The sequence below is a fragment of the Planococcus citri genome, chromosome 2, assembly GCF_950023065.1.
Source record: "Planococcus citri chromosome 2, ihPlaCitr1.1, whole genome shotgun sequence".
NCBI classification, from domain to species: Eukaryota; Metazoa; Arthropoda; class Insecta; order Hemiptera; family Pseudococcidae; genus Planococcus; species Planococcus citri.
The window spans coordinates 40,180,492-40,194,579 of NC_088678.1; the positions used below are offsets into that span (position 1 = coordinate 40,180,492).

Genomic DNA, 14,088 nt, shown 5'->3' on the forward strand with positions numbered 1-14,088 from the left:
TGAAATTTTTACCATAGGTTAAGAACCCTTATGGGAACCTACATACCAAATTTCAGCCATATTGGTTCATTAGTACGAGAGTAACAGCTGATCAAAGTTGAAATTGTGAAAAAACGTTCTGACTTCCCCCAGTGCACCTTACCTATAAAATTAAATTTTAAAAAATTAATTTTTTTTATTAAAACTTTGATTAAATTTTTTAGTTTGAGTTTATGAGTATAATTTGAACTTGGTTGAGAACTAGTGTGATGAGCAGGAGTGCCTTAACCACCATAGGTGGCTTGTGACATACTTCCCCTATGGGAAATATTAGTGTAATCCTTCCATAAGAATGGGAAAAACTGGTATACGTGTAAAATTCTTTAGATCTTCAGTCTGATGCGAAGATCTAAAACTTACGGGAACCACTTCTGTTTTAGCGACTCAAGTAATGCTAATGCTTTTTGTCAACGGTGAAAATATGTATACAGGCAAGTGAGAGCCAGCCCCATCGTTCCCTAATTGTGCTGTAGTCCATTTAATGGTTAATTCGTGTTTGTTTACCATAAATTGACATTATGTTGTTTTGATTTATGGTTTCTTGGATCATCTTCCTATAATCCGGACATAGAGAAGATGTACTCAGCTTTAATGTGTTGTCTTTATACCAATAGCTGTCACTGCGCCTAGTATTCGGGGACACAAGGGAGCGACAGCCAATGTGTACAGTGTTAGGTGGAGGTTGAAATACCTTTACTACGGGTTGCATTCGCCCATCTTAAATTAATCACATAAATGTTGCAATGGTGAGTGTTGAACAGTCATTAATTCAATATTTGGTTGAGAGATATATGATTTTAATGTATCTCTGATCTACATACAATACTCTTTTGTGAGTTGGCCAGGTTTTCTGTGAATCGTTTAATTGATCTAGTCAGACTGGCCCCTGATCATAGAAGCAAGAAATTATTCGCCTTGCTCACATGCAGAGTACATATTACATAGTAGTATTTATTTGGTATGTTTAGCTGAACTGTTTATGTTAATAATTTCATCATTAAAGGAGTATAAACTGTTCTGTTGAGGTGTTTTATCTGTTAAGGATCTAAAAGCCTACTCTACAAGCTAGTCAGGTTGAAGAGAAATATTCCCTCCCTAGTGAATAATTCTTGGAAGACCCCTATACAATAATTACGAGCCTTTTTACCATCTCTGATCTTTCCCATTCTCCTCTTTCCACTAGTATGACACAAATGAGATTCAGTGATCTCTCTGTTCTGCACATTGAAAATGACTTCTTCAAGGAAAACATCAGCAGTGATGAAATTTTGAACAAATTCGCCAAAGGTTCCCACTGTCAACTTTCACTGTAGCTTCAAACATTCCTTGTTTTTTTATTTTTAAACCTTCGTCCTTCTTGTTAGGTGTTAATTTTTGAAATTTTCATTTTTTCTTTTTTCAAGTTTTTACTTATTTGCACTAAAAATAAATACTTACATTTTTTAAAAGTTTTGAAACACTGTTTTAACGCAAATGAACGAATATAGACACTTGGGTACCTAACTAAAATCATATGTCACGTGAAAAAAATATGTATACGCTCCTGGTAATCTGCCTTTACGGCTTCCCCCTCCCCAAATTTGACCTCAGCGACGCCTATGATTCAAAGTGTATTTTGGTAAAATTTTGTGGAAATTCCAACTCTCAAAAATCTACAGGAGACTCCAGAACTGCTCAAAACTGTTCGAAACCATTATCAATCAATTCAGCAGGTCGAAAATAGGATACATACCAAATTTCAGTTTTCTAGATCAATTTGGTAAAATTTTGATTTTTTTTCATTTTTGAGCCAAAGATTTTCAAAAAATCGCCAAAAGTCAAAAAATGCACTCAGCTTTTGAAATTTTGGCTGATGACGTATGTATTATTGCATGATCTTTCAATTTAGCTTTTGTCTAGTTCAAAAATTTTCTCTCCCACGTCAGTTTGGATATCTTCCTTGTTAGCTTGAACTTCACAGTATTTACGGCGAACTGGTTATGCAAATTTATTAACATGTTTTTGGTGTAAAGTCTGGACATTGGACACATTATTTGAAGAGATAAGCTCGAATTTTTCGGAAAGTCAATTCGCGCAGGTGTCTTACAAATAAATTAAGATATCATATCTTCTCCTATAGTGTGATTTTCCCAATTCTTCTCCTCCTTCAAAGATATTTTTGACAAGCTGCTATTCGAGCCCAAGATTATCTCTGCTAACAAAGCGTCAGCCTACGTCTACCTAACTATCTATCTACCTACATTTGTAATCCCAGCTTCACGTCAGCGTCATTGTCCTCGCCACTACAAATCATATTACTCAGTTCGCCTTTAAGTACTACACCTATACCCTCCCCTAACCACATATCCCTCGAATATTTCACGCGTCTGGGTCGTATGTAGGGATATACAAGGTTCTCGAGGGTGGGAGGAAAATATTTAAAGACGAAATGAGACATTAGACGCGGTTTTAATTACAACGTTGATGAAAAATGCAAATTTACTCGGTTGTGTTGGCTCACACACGTAAAAATGTTTACTATACAGCATAGGAAAGCTCGCGCGTATATGATTGAGAATTCGTAGTATTTTAGATTTTAGCAGTATGCACACACGTCAGAGCTGTAGCAAAATAAATTAATTCTCACGGTGACTTAAGTTTAGATTTTAATTACTCTGTCGGTCTCATTCCTAACATACCGCTGTACCCTCGCATTTGTGATTTTAGTATCTCTTCAATTCGTCTTCGCACAGTGTAAGTCGTCGTACTACAGTGTACCTACATATCCGAAACCACAGAGAGCTTTTTTTTCCTTTCGCTTTTCGAACGTATAATCCCGCTCGGCGCTCGTCGATTGTGAAATTCAATATTTTCGCGAATCGAGTTAGGATTTTGACAGATATCTCGCACTGAAACTCGCGTCGATAAGTTTATAACAAAGTTGAAAGCATTTTCCCAAACAAAGAACACGTCGTTGATTTTAATGAGAGCGAAAAAAAACTTTTATGCGCTTTTATTATACTGTGTGTGTGTACAACTACGACTACGACTACATCGTCGAGCTTTGGCACGTGTTTTTTGTGTGTGAAAACTTGCTTATATAGTTACTCTATCGCATTGGTACCTTTGATTAGGCAGACGAATCAACGAACGAGAGCAGGGTTGGGAAGCTGAGAGTACCTAAAGTGAGTTCAGAAAGGGAGTGAGGTTAATCGTCGTAATGTCTCGACACAAGATAGGTATCTCTATCGACGTAACAATACGTTTGTCGACGTTATAAAATAAGCGAAGCTTCGGGGGCTGTAGGTAATCAAAACTCCAGCATGATGAAGCGAACAAACACACAGTGGAGGATAGCGAGAGCACGCGAGGACGCTGTCAAAGAGCTCGTAAAACATATTTCCGCGCAAAAGTACACATATAAAAGCGCATAAAAAGCTCGCAGCAGGTGCTTACACGTACAAATAGCTACGTTTATACAGCCTTGTCACCTAACACCCATAATTTACGTGTTAATTAGGCGGCCGTTTTCAAACGTTCGATTTGGCGCTAACGCGAATCAAAAAATACGCTATACATAGGTACTGTACATACGAGGGAAAGCTCGATGCGTGGAGGGGGGAGGAGGAAAGACAGCGCAGACAGAGCGGTTGGAAAAATTGGCGCGTCGATGGATACGGGAAAAAAATACGAAATAAATGAGTACGTGTGTTCGGTACACAGGTGTTTGGTTCGGGTTAAATGAATGCGTTGAAAGTTGGCCGAGAAACGGCCGGTTAGAGGTATTGGTATATGTGTGTATTGTATCAAATTGCGAAAGCCGGCTGTTAACAGTTACAAGAGATTGTAAACAATTTGACAAGAGCTATTTCTCAAATGTTTGGTCATTTTGTCTATATTTCTTGGAAACGTCAATCTATCTTCTTGAATTTCGGGTTGACCGGCGCAAAACCGCGGCTAAGGCTATAGCCTCGTCTATACTACCAGTATTAACCTTCCTTCTTACACGATTTTCCCTAACCCGTGTAGACTTTTAATTGAAAAAGCCGACCCCTCGCAAGTCGAATAATCGAATACACGCTGCACGGTTATACATTAATTCTGCGTTCGTTTTTAGCACAGTTATGGGAATTGTAAAATGCATTTCGATGCCCAACATTTTCTTCTTCGTCAGCCTAACTCCCTCGTCGCGGTACTCTGCCATGCCATGCCAGGCTCTTCATCACACCCTCTGTATTCGTTTCGTCTTCTTCTTCTTTCATCTATAGTGTAGCAGATTACGAAAGAAACACAATCGATATTATCCATTAGAAACTGAACGACGACTATTTATCGCTAATTTCTACCAGCGTGGATTTCCTTATAAAACGGAGCAACTTTCATTTTAATCTTTATGAAGCGGAACATCTTGTATACCTTGAAGCGACGACAGTGACACTTTGCCGCTGTTCTTTCTGGTCTGGCTATGTTTTCCGCAGATTTTCTCGCGTTGATGTATCTACACGCGTTAACATTAATAGCACCGTGATCGAGAAAACGCCTCTGGAAATTTCTTTTTCGTAGACCGAGTTGTTTTATAATTCATCGACGACGATGTACGTAATGAATAAATGGACAATTGTGACTAAAGCGGAAGTAAAATGCACTGAAAATTGAATTTTTACGCCAAGCCGCAGATGGTTGCGAAATATTCACGTCGTTTTCAACAACTGATACGTATCTTAATGGCGGTTTTCAGCGATAAATTTATACTCGGAGCTGATGAAATATTTTTTTTTACTGCTCGTAGTTTCGTGAAGAAGTAAGAATTTCACATATCATTAAAACTTTGCAGAAACAGTTGATCTGAGTAAATTGATGACAATGCAGTAAGATTATAGCGTGAGTCATCAATCTTGCTTACTTTTTCACTGAAACAGACGGACCCAAAAATTTGAACCTTGAATATTGCAATTCTGAGAATCCCCCACTTTTGGTCAAATCAAATCATAAACCGGAACTACTCAAGGTTTCCGTCTTCAACTTAAATACGACCGTGATTTATGGAAAGAGCATGGTCTGAAACATAATCATGGCTAGGGTGAGTCGTTTTCAACTTTTTTCGAATTTTGGTGGACCCTAGCAAAAAACTATAGCCAAATGACCTCAATAAGACGCTGGAAAAATATCAAATTTTTTGGTCAACGTTTGACTCTCCCCTTCCATGGCTCGAGCTCAATTTTCTATGTTCGAAAAAAAAAGATTTTTTTAAGCTCAGGTAGTCTTATTATTAGTGCTCATTATCATCGTACAAATCCAATACATTTTGAAAAATTCTGCATTTGGCAAAGATGATCTTGAACTTTTCTAATGACCTAAAAGCGATTATATGCGATTACTAACGATGTTGAAAGACGAAACCAACATTAAAACTAAGCTGAAAAAAATTTGCAAAAAAATTAAATCAATCGAAAATTTCTCAAATTTTGAAAACTTTGAGCTCAAGCTGAAGGAAGGGGGCGGGGGGTGTCGAATATTGACAACAAAAATTGAAATTCTTCCTGCATCTTATTTAGGTCATTTTGCCATGCTTTTTTGCTACGGTCCATCAAAATTCGAACAAAGTTGGAAACGACCTACCCTAATGATGACACAACTAGGTATAGTACTTCGACTTCAACCATTGCAACTGATTGAGATGTTCTCAACATCTTACTGAACGATTTAAAAAGATCAAGTTAGCTTTAAGGTCCAACGTGTGGAGTCTGCTCAGCCTCCTTGTGTCATCACTTTGGTCTAAAAGAATCATAGCCTAACAATTTGGGTGTTTATGGAGCCAGTTCACGTATGCGTTTGCTTTTCGATGAATAATTACGTCTACTGGTTTGAGCCGGGGGTCACTTCGAAGTTGCTCATTTGAGACAAACCAAGGAGCCTTAGTTATGGCTCTCATGAACTTATTTTGGAAACGCTTGATGACAAGGTGATTTGACTTTTTTGTGACACCCCAAATTTCACATCCATCCCGTACAACAATGACCATGCTAATTTTGATGTGAATGTCGACCCATCCACATCCGTCACTTTTGGATGCCACATGTCGATGTGAATTTTGACCCTGTGTCGAGCTAATTGTCGACTGATGTTGATCTGCATTCGTGTCAACAATTGGCTCAACACAGGGTCAAAATTCACATCGACATGTGGCATCCAAAAGTGATGGATGTGGATGGATCGACATTCACATCGAAACTTATGTCGACCTCCTGCGTCATAACATTATAAAGTTTGAGTTTAAAAATTGAAAATTTTTTTTCCAAAAATTATTTCCTCTGATGTGGCTATTGCTCATGCTGAGAACAGCATCGACATAAAGTCCACTTCCAAGGACATACAGACAGAAAGTCTGTACAATCAAATAGTTTAACAGAAATTCTTTACATCAAAGATGGTGCAATACTTTATCTAAGAGTAGTAAACTAATCCATTTTTCATGTCGACATATCGATGTTAATGCTGATGTGAAATTCAACATCAACAAATACATCCACAATACCAACATCATAATTATCATCTACAACTCCAAACTGTGGAAAAGTGCATAATTTCATCAGTGCCCTAAAAAAATTGTTTTCCTCTTGAACAACATCATATCTTTGAATGTTTACTAAACTTTTAAACACTAAAACAGAAACTTTAATTTTGAAAAATTGGTTGACATACTTGTAGATGTAAATTTCGAGCATCGAATTTTACATCTACATGTCAAGGTATCAGAAATAATGAGAAAATTTTGAAACTTTTCATTTACCTGGTTTTTGTATGGACAGAAGATTCCTATAAAATAATTAATTGATCGCTTTTCCATCATTATGTTGGAAAAAAACATAGTCGATGTAAATGTCGACATCGACATTTGTTGTGCGGGATATGAGCACGCAGGAAGAAATATAGTTTTGTAAATTAGCCTCTTCTTGGCTAAGCTCAATTTTGAGTGGCTTCCAATTAACCATTGAAATTTTCGAAATTGTAGGTTCATATGGTCACGTTTCTTTCTAACATGCTCTTACCAATTCAGCTTACAATCTAGGTGTAAGCCCAAGTAGCGGGTGTGCTGTGTCACAGGGACTGGTTTACTGTTGATGATAGTAGGAACATATCCGTGCTTGCGGAGCGCAAAATCTATCTGTACTGATTTATTATTTACATTCAGCTGGATCTTCCATTTTCTGGCCCATTCAACAATATTGTTTACAGCTGTTTGAAGATGACTTACAGCTTTCTCATAATTATCATCACACCCAATGACACCAGAGTCATCTGCAAACAGCATAGTGATAGTATCTTCAGTAACTGGGAAGTCGCTTATGGAAAGAAGAAAGAGTATAGGTCCTAGCACACTGCCTTGTGGAACACCAGCGGCAATTGCTGTATCTTGTGATGAGCCACAGCCCCATTGAACTCTAAAGGTGCAATGCTTCAGATAAGCTCTTAGTTTGATGATGAGTCCCAATGCCAGACCCTGTCAAAGGCACAACTGACATCTAGGAAGACAGCTGGAGCAAACTGCTTTTTCTCCAGCGCCTGCGATTTTCAATATAATAATGGAAAAAACAAGTGAAATACGTAATCCCCCAAAATTTAAGAAATTAACTCCAAGACCTGAAATGCTTGCAAATGTGTATTTTCTCTGGTTCTTTTAATTAGTTTCGCTTGAATAACCCATGTTTTTACAAGTACTACATATTTCAGATAGCATTTTCGTGGTTTTATTTTTTTTTTTACTAAATTTGCTCAAAACTACATTTTTCCAGAAATATATTCACCTTGAAAACCGATGGAAAAACGAATTCTGAGCCCCGAAAATTTTTGGTCGGTATAGTCTGACAAACTATAACGAAGCAACGTTTTTGAACTTCTTTTATTTTTGTAAACAATTGAATCAATTGAAATATTCAGCGAGGTATTGAACACTAAAGTAGTCATTGAAGCTGTAGAGGAGAAGAAAAAATATTTAAGATAATTTTTTTCTACGTTGGCGCCAGCTTACACCATATTTCAAAATTAAATTTGATTCTTTGAAACTCAGTGTTGTTATTTGGTACGTTGACCAATCACTGACAATGTAAACACGAATTCTCGAAAGTATCAGTATCTTGTGGCATACCTCAGGAAAAGATTTCAAAGACGAACCGATTTACAATCTTGTAAAGTTTTCAACTATTGACCAACAAAAATGGTTCACCGCAGTATATGGTTTACAAAGTCATTAGTATTCGTTTGTAAGCGTTGAGATAAACGTTAGTGCAGAGGAGTCGTCAAAGAATAATCTCAAGTTACAATGTGTAAAACGCGAGAGAACTATGGAGCAAGTTGTTAATTATTTTAAACCGTATGCTTTACGTGTATGGATATAGTTTGAGATATGAATACGCGAAATGATAATTAAATCTCTTCGAATAGCACGTAGTACCTACCTAGCTGTACTGTTGGGCGGAAAGTTTAAGGTGTGAGTTTTCTGTGTCAACAGAAGTTGATTTTTCTATAGGAATAGTTGGACAAAAGCAGTTACGTCGTGAGTTGTCTGTCGATGGACATTATTATGGAAATAGAGGGCACGTTTTGTTACAGTATTGACAAGTGTATTGAAAACTAATCGTATAACGTGCAGAAAGTTTTTGAGGTAATTGTTTGAAAGTGTAATGAACAATGGAATCGTTGAATTTCATTCAGAGATACCTACTCGTATCTGGTATATAACATTGCTGTAGCTCAACACTGAAGATAGTCGGTAGTGTACTGGCAAAACTGTAAAAAAAAAAGAAGTGATCACACGTTAGGAACAAATGCTAAATCGTTAGCTCGAGCAATAATTTCCAAAAAATCAAACATCGTTTACCCTCTAGACGCTAGAATTAATTCCGCCGTATACGTTAAAACGGTTAAAACTTGCTAGAAATCAACTGGCCGAAAAATTGCGAGCTTTTTTTGCCTTTCGAAGCTTTTAATCCTCGCGTGGTAATAATGAACCGTATATACAGTTAGTACTAAAAACAAGATAAAAAAAAGATTTTCTTTTCTATTCATTACCCGAATCAGTGATACTCGACTTTTTGGTTTATTTTAATGAGATGCTATCTACACGTTTCTAAATAGCCTTTTCTCTTTTCTCCCCCTTCTCCCCCCTCCTCACAGTCAACGTGAAACTTGCTTCACACGATGACGTCACCAAGTATTTCGAGCCTCCAATGTGGAAAATTTTGATCGTTTTGTTAACTTTTATCGATATTGTTGTTTTTCTATTACGCCAAAGTACACCATTAACGCCGGAATTTAATTATTTGTTAATCTAAGAGGGGAAACTGTTTGCAAATTGCCGCCAAAAACGTGATAAAGATTCGACGATAGTGACGTTTATTTCTGACTATCGTGTTGCTATTAAAACTGCTTCTTTGAGCTTTTCGCATTCACCGTTTCAATAAGATGCCATAAAAATTACCCTATTCTAGGTACCTACGAGTTAACTTCTTTGTTTATGAATACAGTCGAACTGCCACGAATACCGCAAACAAGCTTGGTTTCACTGTGTAACCAACATCTTTCCTTTTATTAACTGCATATCTGTTTTGCAAATCGATTGCGACAACTTTAATCATATGTATGTATTTCCCTCGTACGTATGTACAAATCACTTAATGGATTAAAATTCCCTTCGTCTGATGTAAACTGAGGTACGTTGGAGCTTAAATTAATTCAATTCGAGGAGGGAGATGGAGATGAAAAATTATTCAGCATTGTCCTCACGAACTGCGAAGGGGTGATAATCGAATAGCTGATGTGTAATTGTATTCGGAATACATTTTTTTAAACTGGAAATAATTCAAAGGGGCTGGGAAATTTGAGGGTATGACTTTGATAAATTTGGATGTTCAATAAAGTGTCTGAAAAGTTTACGTTGAGGGCCATTTCACGCCAATTCGACCAATGGGGGGAGAGAGGTCGGCGATTTTTTTGGAATTTTTCCTGTGGAAAGATCTTCCGAAGAGATGACCAATGGCGCAAATCGCAACCCTCTAGCCCTTTTTCAAAGGCTGCTAGAGGGTGTCAAAGTTTTCAGTGAACTTGAAAAAAATATGTTATGGACAACTTTTCATGCTGAACAACATAAATTAAAGAATTGGGATGGCGTTATTTCGTAAAGTCGATTTAAAAAAATTGAAAGTTTGCAAAAAATACGGGTTTTTGATTTAAAACATGAAAAAATGTTCTGATTGGCGAAGTTGATCCATTTGACCCCTATTTTTACGTATCCGTTGAAAAGGTTGAAAAACCCCTTTCACTCGATTAAATGAACTCATCACAAAAAAATACAAATAAAATATTCAAAAAATAAACGAAGTTTAATTTTTTTGCTATGAGTGTAATTTTTATCAACTTTTTCATGAAATATGTACTTACTTACGTCAGAAAGAGGTCAAAATAAGACAACTGAAGAAAAAACTTTTTTTGATGATTGGAATTGAAAATTGGATTTTTTTGAATTTTGATTTTTTTTTGTGATGAGTTTATTTTATTTTTTCAACCCTTTATAGGTTCTCTAAGTTTCCATGTTGGGGAAACAAATTGCTATGAAGAGTGTAATAGGTTATCCTGCCCAATTGATCGAATCACAAAAAAGTTTAGCATTCAAAGATTAATTATTTTGGAAAATTAAAGTTTTGAAAAAGCTCAAATCCTTAATTTCTAGCAAAACAAATGAATAAAAATTGCAAGTTTTTTTCAAAAATGATTCAACAACGTAAGTAAAACCCTAATCAAAAGCACTTTTTGAAAACATTTTTAAAAAATTGATAACAAAAAAAATCTTAATAACGATGGTAAAAATGGTCATCTGACCTTTTCCCGGTTGAGCAAAAATAAAAAGTTGGTGAAAGAAATGCCTTTGACCGAAAAATTGAAAATAAAATCTTGTCGGAAATCGGGTCGAAATAAGACCTCAAATTTGGCGACTTGAAAACGATTTTTTTTCTCAATACCTAATTATTTTAAAATGTTTTCAAAAAGTGCTTTTGACCAATGTTTTTTACTCGTGTTGTTGAATTATTTTTGAAAAAATTTCCAATTTGTATTAATTTAATTTGTTGGAAATGGAGGATATTTGAGCTTTTTTACAACTTTCATTTTCCAAAATAATTTGTCCTTGAAAACTCAAAATGGAAACCTACAGAACCTCAAAAGGGTTAAAGCCTATTTAATCAGCAAAAATTATGGAAAATGTTCCTAAAACCAACATGTGTATTGGGTACTACTCATATGCAGGTATTTCCCTTGAAATTGAACTAGAACTAAATTCAAAAATGAAACCAAGTAAAAATCAATTTTAAAATTTAAATTTTTAAATGTTCTTCATTTTGGGAAAGTAGAGAGCCCTTATGGCATCATAGAGGGCTAACAATTTCCAGGATTTATTTTTCCAAAAAAATTAACTAAGTAGGTACTTACTTTGAGGTAGAGAGAAACAAGAAAATTCGAAATAGGTACATTTATCTATAAGGACCATATTATGTACTTGCCTTTTATAAATTCCTCTGTCAAGGCGACAAAAATTGAGAAATCACATTTTTTTCTTCGCAAAATTAGAAGTTTCTCACTTACTTACTCCATTTAAATTAGCAACGAGGCATTGACGAAGTAGAATGTAGAAATATTACCTTAAAAATGTTGAAAATCAAATTCAACGAATGCACCTAAACCTCCCTATACGCTTATATTGATCAAAAACTTGATAACATAGCGACGACGATACTCGATAAATATAGGAAGACAAGATACATAAGAGATGCGGTTAACTACATAACAAAAATAACAATGAAAGTTAACAATGCAATTTTACGTAGCTCGGTGTAGCATATACGTAGCTGGGATAAGGCGCTAGACGCAGGGTACACCTATACACCATATACACATACACGGTTAGAGCTCTTCAGCATACACGAATATCACACACATCATTAAATATAATCGCCTTTTATTAATTTCTATCACACTGATGACGAAGACGATAACGCTATTGATATTTAGACTGCATAATACTGAATATAGTATAATCTATGTATATTTTGTAACGCTAGCATACCACACTTCAGGTGTTATTATTGAGTGGGGGCATCCAGCTATTAATGGGAGCTAAACAGATTATATTCGCTTTGCTAATGGCCAGCAGTAGCCGGAATTTTGCGCCATCGGATTAACATTAACCTCTTGGTCGGAACGTTTCTGGACGAACACTCTATTCTGTTCAGATTAAAATAACCCTTCCTTTTCCTCTCACTTAAACAATTTAACCTTTTATAACCCTGGCAACCCTTCGTTTTTAGTCTTTTATACAGATAAAACGATGGACCCTATTTTATGTTGCAAATCGGGATTTATATTTGGCAAGATAATAACGATAGAACATTAATAGCTCGTAGACAATAAAAAGATGTTTTGTTTAAATTTGGTAATTTGTTTACAATGTTCTACACCAAGTTTAAGGCTATTATATAAGCCGAAATATTTGGAACACGTATAAGTAATATTTTTATCACCTTAATTACATATTGAAATGTTCCACCATATAAGTAAGCGGATTTTAATCAAAAATTTTCAACTTGAATAGGAAGTAAGAGAGTCTGTCTATAGTAGCCGCATATACAAGGAAACAAACTCGTTGCAATAATATGGTAAACGGTCGACCATCAAATGCTTTAGTCAAAGGTAAACTGAAACACTCGTAATTCCAACAATCAACAGGTTACACTCCGAAATTTCAAACTGACCAAAAACTTTCCTCCAACAGCTTTTTAATTGCATAGCGAATCGTCGTCGTCGACAATACGTATACAATCAACTAGTCGCGTTGAAATACTTTTCGACAACATTGATAAATTACATATAAATGATTCGAAACACACGATTCGATGAAAAAAAAAATCACTCCCAAGTGAGAAAAAAGTTTCAATTTTACATCTCCATACAAAAAGAATATTGTAGGTGCAACTGGAAAATTTTAATTTGTCATTCTGCACAGAATGCAGCTAAAGCAAAAAACAAAGTGTTTCCAGACCGAAATGGTACCTATCCAGCGTTATTAAAAAAAAAAAAAGGTCCACTCCATGGGGTACTTAAATCGCTTTAGGTTTTCAATGAGAGCCTGTGAGCCATTTTTTCCCTGTCACCATTACCTTTCAGATATTGCCGGTCGCTTTAATCTTTTCTATTATTACCATTGCGCTCTCCGACTTATTTCACTTAACGAATTAAAATCGTTAAATTTGCCTGCCTGCTCCTTTTTTTTCACATAGCAAAACTTTTGTCAAGATAGAGTCGAGCGTATAAATTAGATTCGCGCTTTTCGCCTTTTTTTATTTCTTGATTTGTTCGAGTATAAGTGAGAACGAAACGCGTAAATATCGAGGTGAAAGTACCTACCTATTCTAAGTAGAAAGATCCAGTCTCAATAATTTTTTCTTATAATAGAAAATGAAATAATTGACGATGAAAAATTGGAATATTTCTTTTCTTAAATTTTACACGTGGAATCAGATAATATCATTCACCCCTTATCAATTTTTTTCGATCGCAAAAATTATCTGACTATTTTGAAAATAGGTAGCTATGAAAAAAGAAAAAGGAAATTGAGCGTTAGTACTACCAATTGGTATACCCAACAATACCTTCTACTACAAAAATGATGCAATGTGTTTCTATAGTAATTTAAAGGTGCAGTATTAGGCCCACACCAGGAATTAAAAAAAAAAAAAAACAAGGATTACAAGAAGGATACAGAGAGAGAACACCATCAGATACGGTCTGTTGACACTGGATCACTTTCATGAAAGTATCCGGGGATTAGACAAGCCCACACAATTAAGATGATTAATGCTGCACAGTAACAGTCGTACAAGTTTCTCGAGAAGTGCCCACTCCAAATGATTTGCACATGTAAGGACTTTTCAAACAGCACAGCATGTAGGGATGTGGCAATTGAATGTGAGTGCATTTAATGTAATAACACAAAAAAAAGCTTTATGGAGGATGCTGTTATCT

The 14,088-nt window shown here is 35.8% G+C and overlaps 1 protein-coding gene across 2 annotated transcripts in view; it reads left to right on the forward strand.

Annotated features, from left to right (window-relative positions):
- Positions 1 to 14,088, forward strand: part of LOC135835771 (lachesin-like) — a 112,475-nt gene that overhangs the window by 37,106 nt on the left and 61,281 nt on the right. The gene's annotated exons all lie outside the window — the stretch shown is intronic.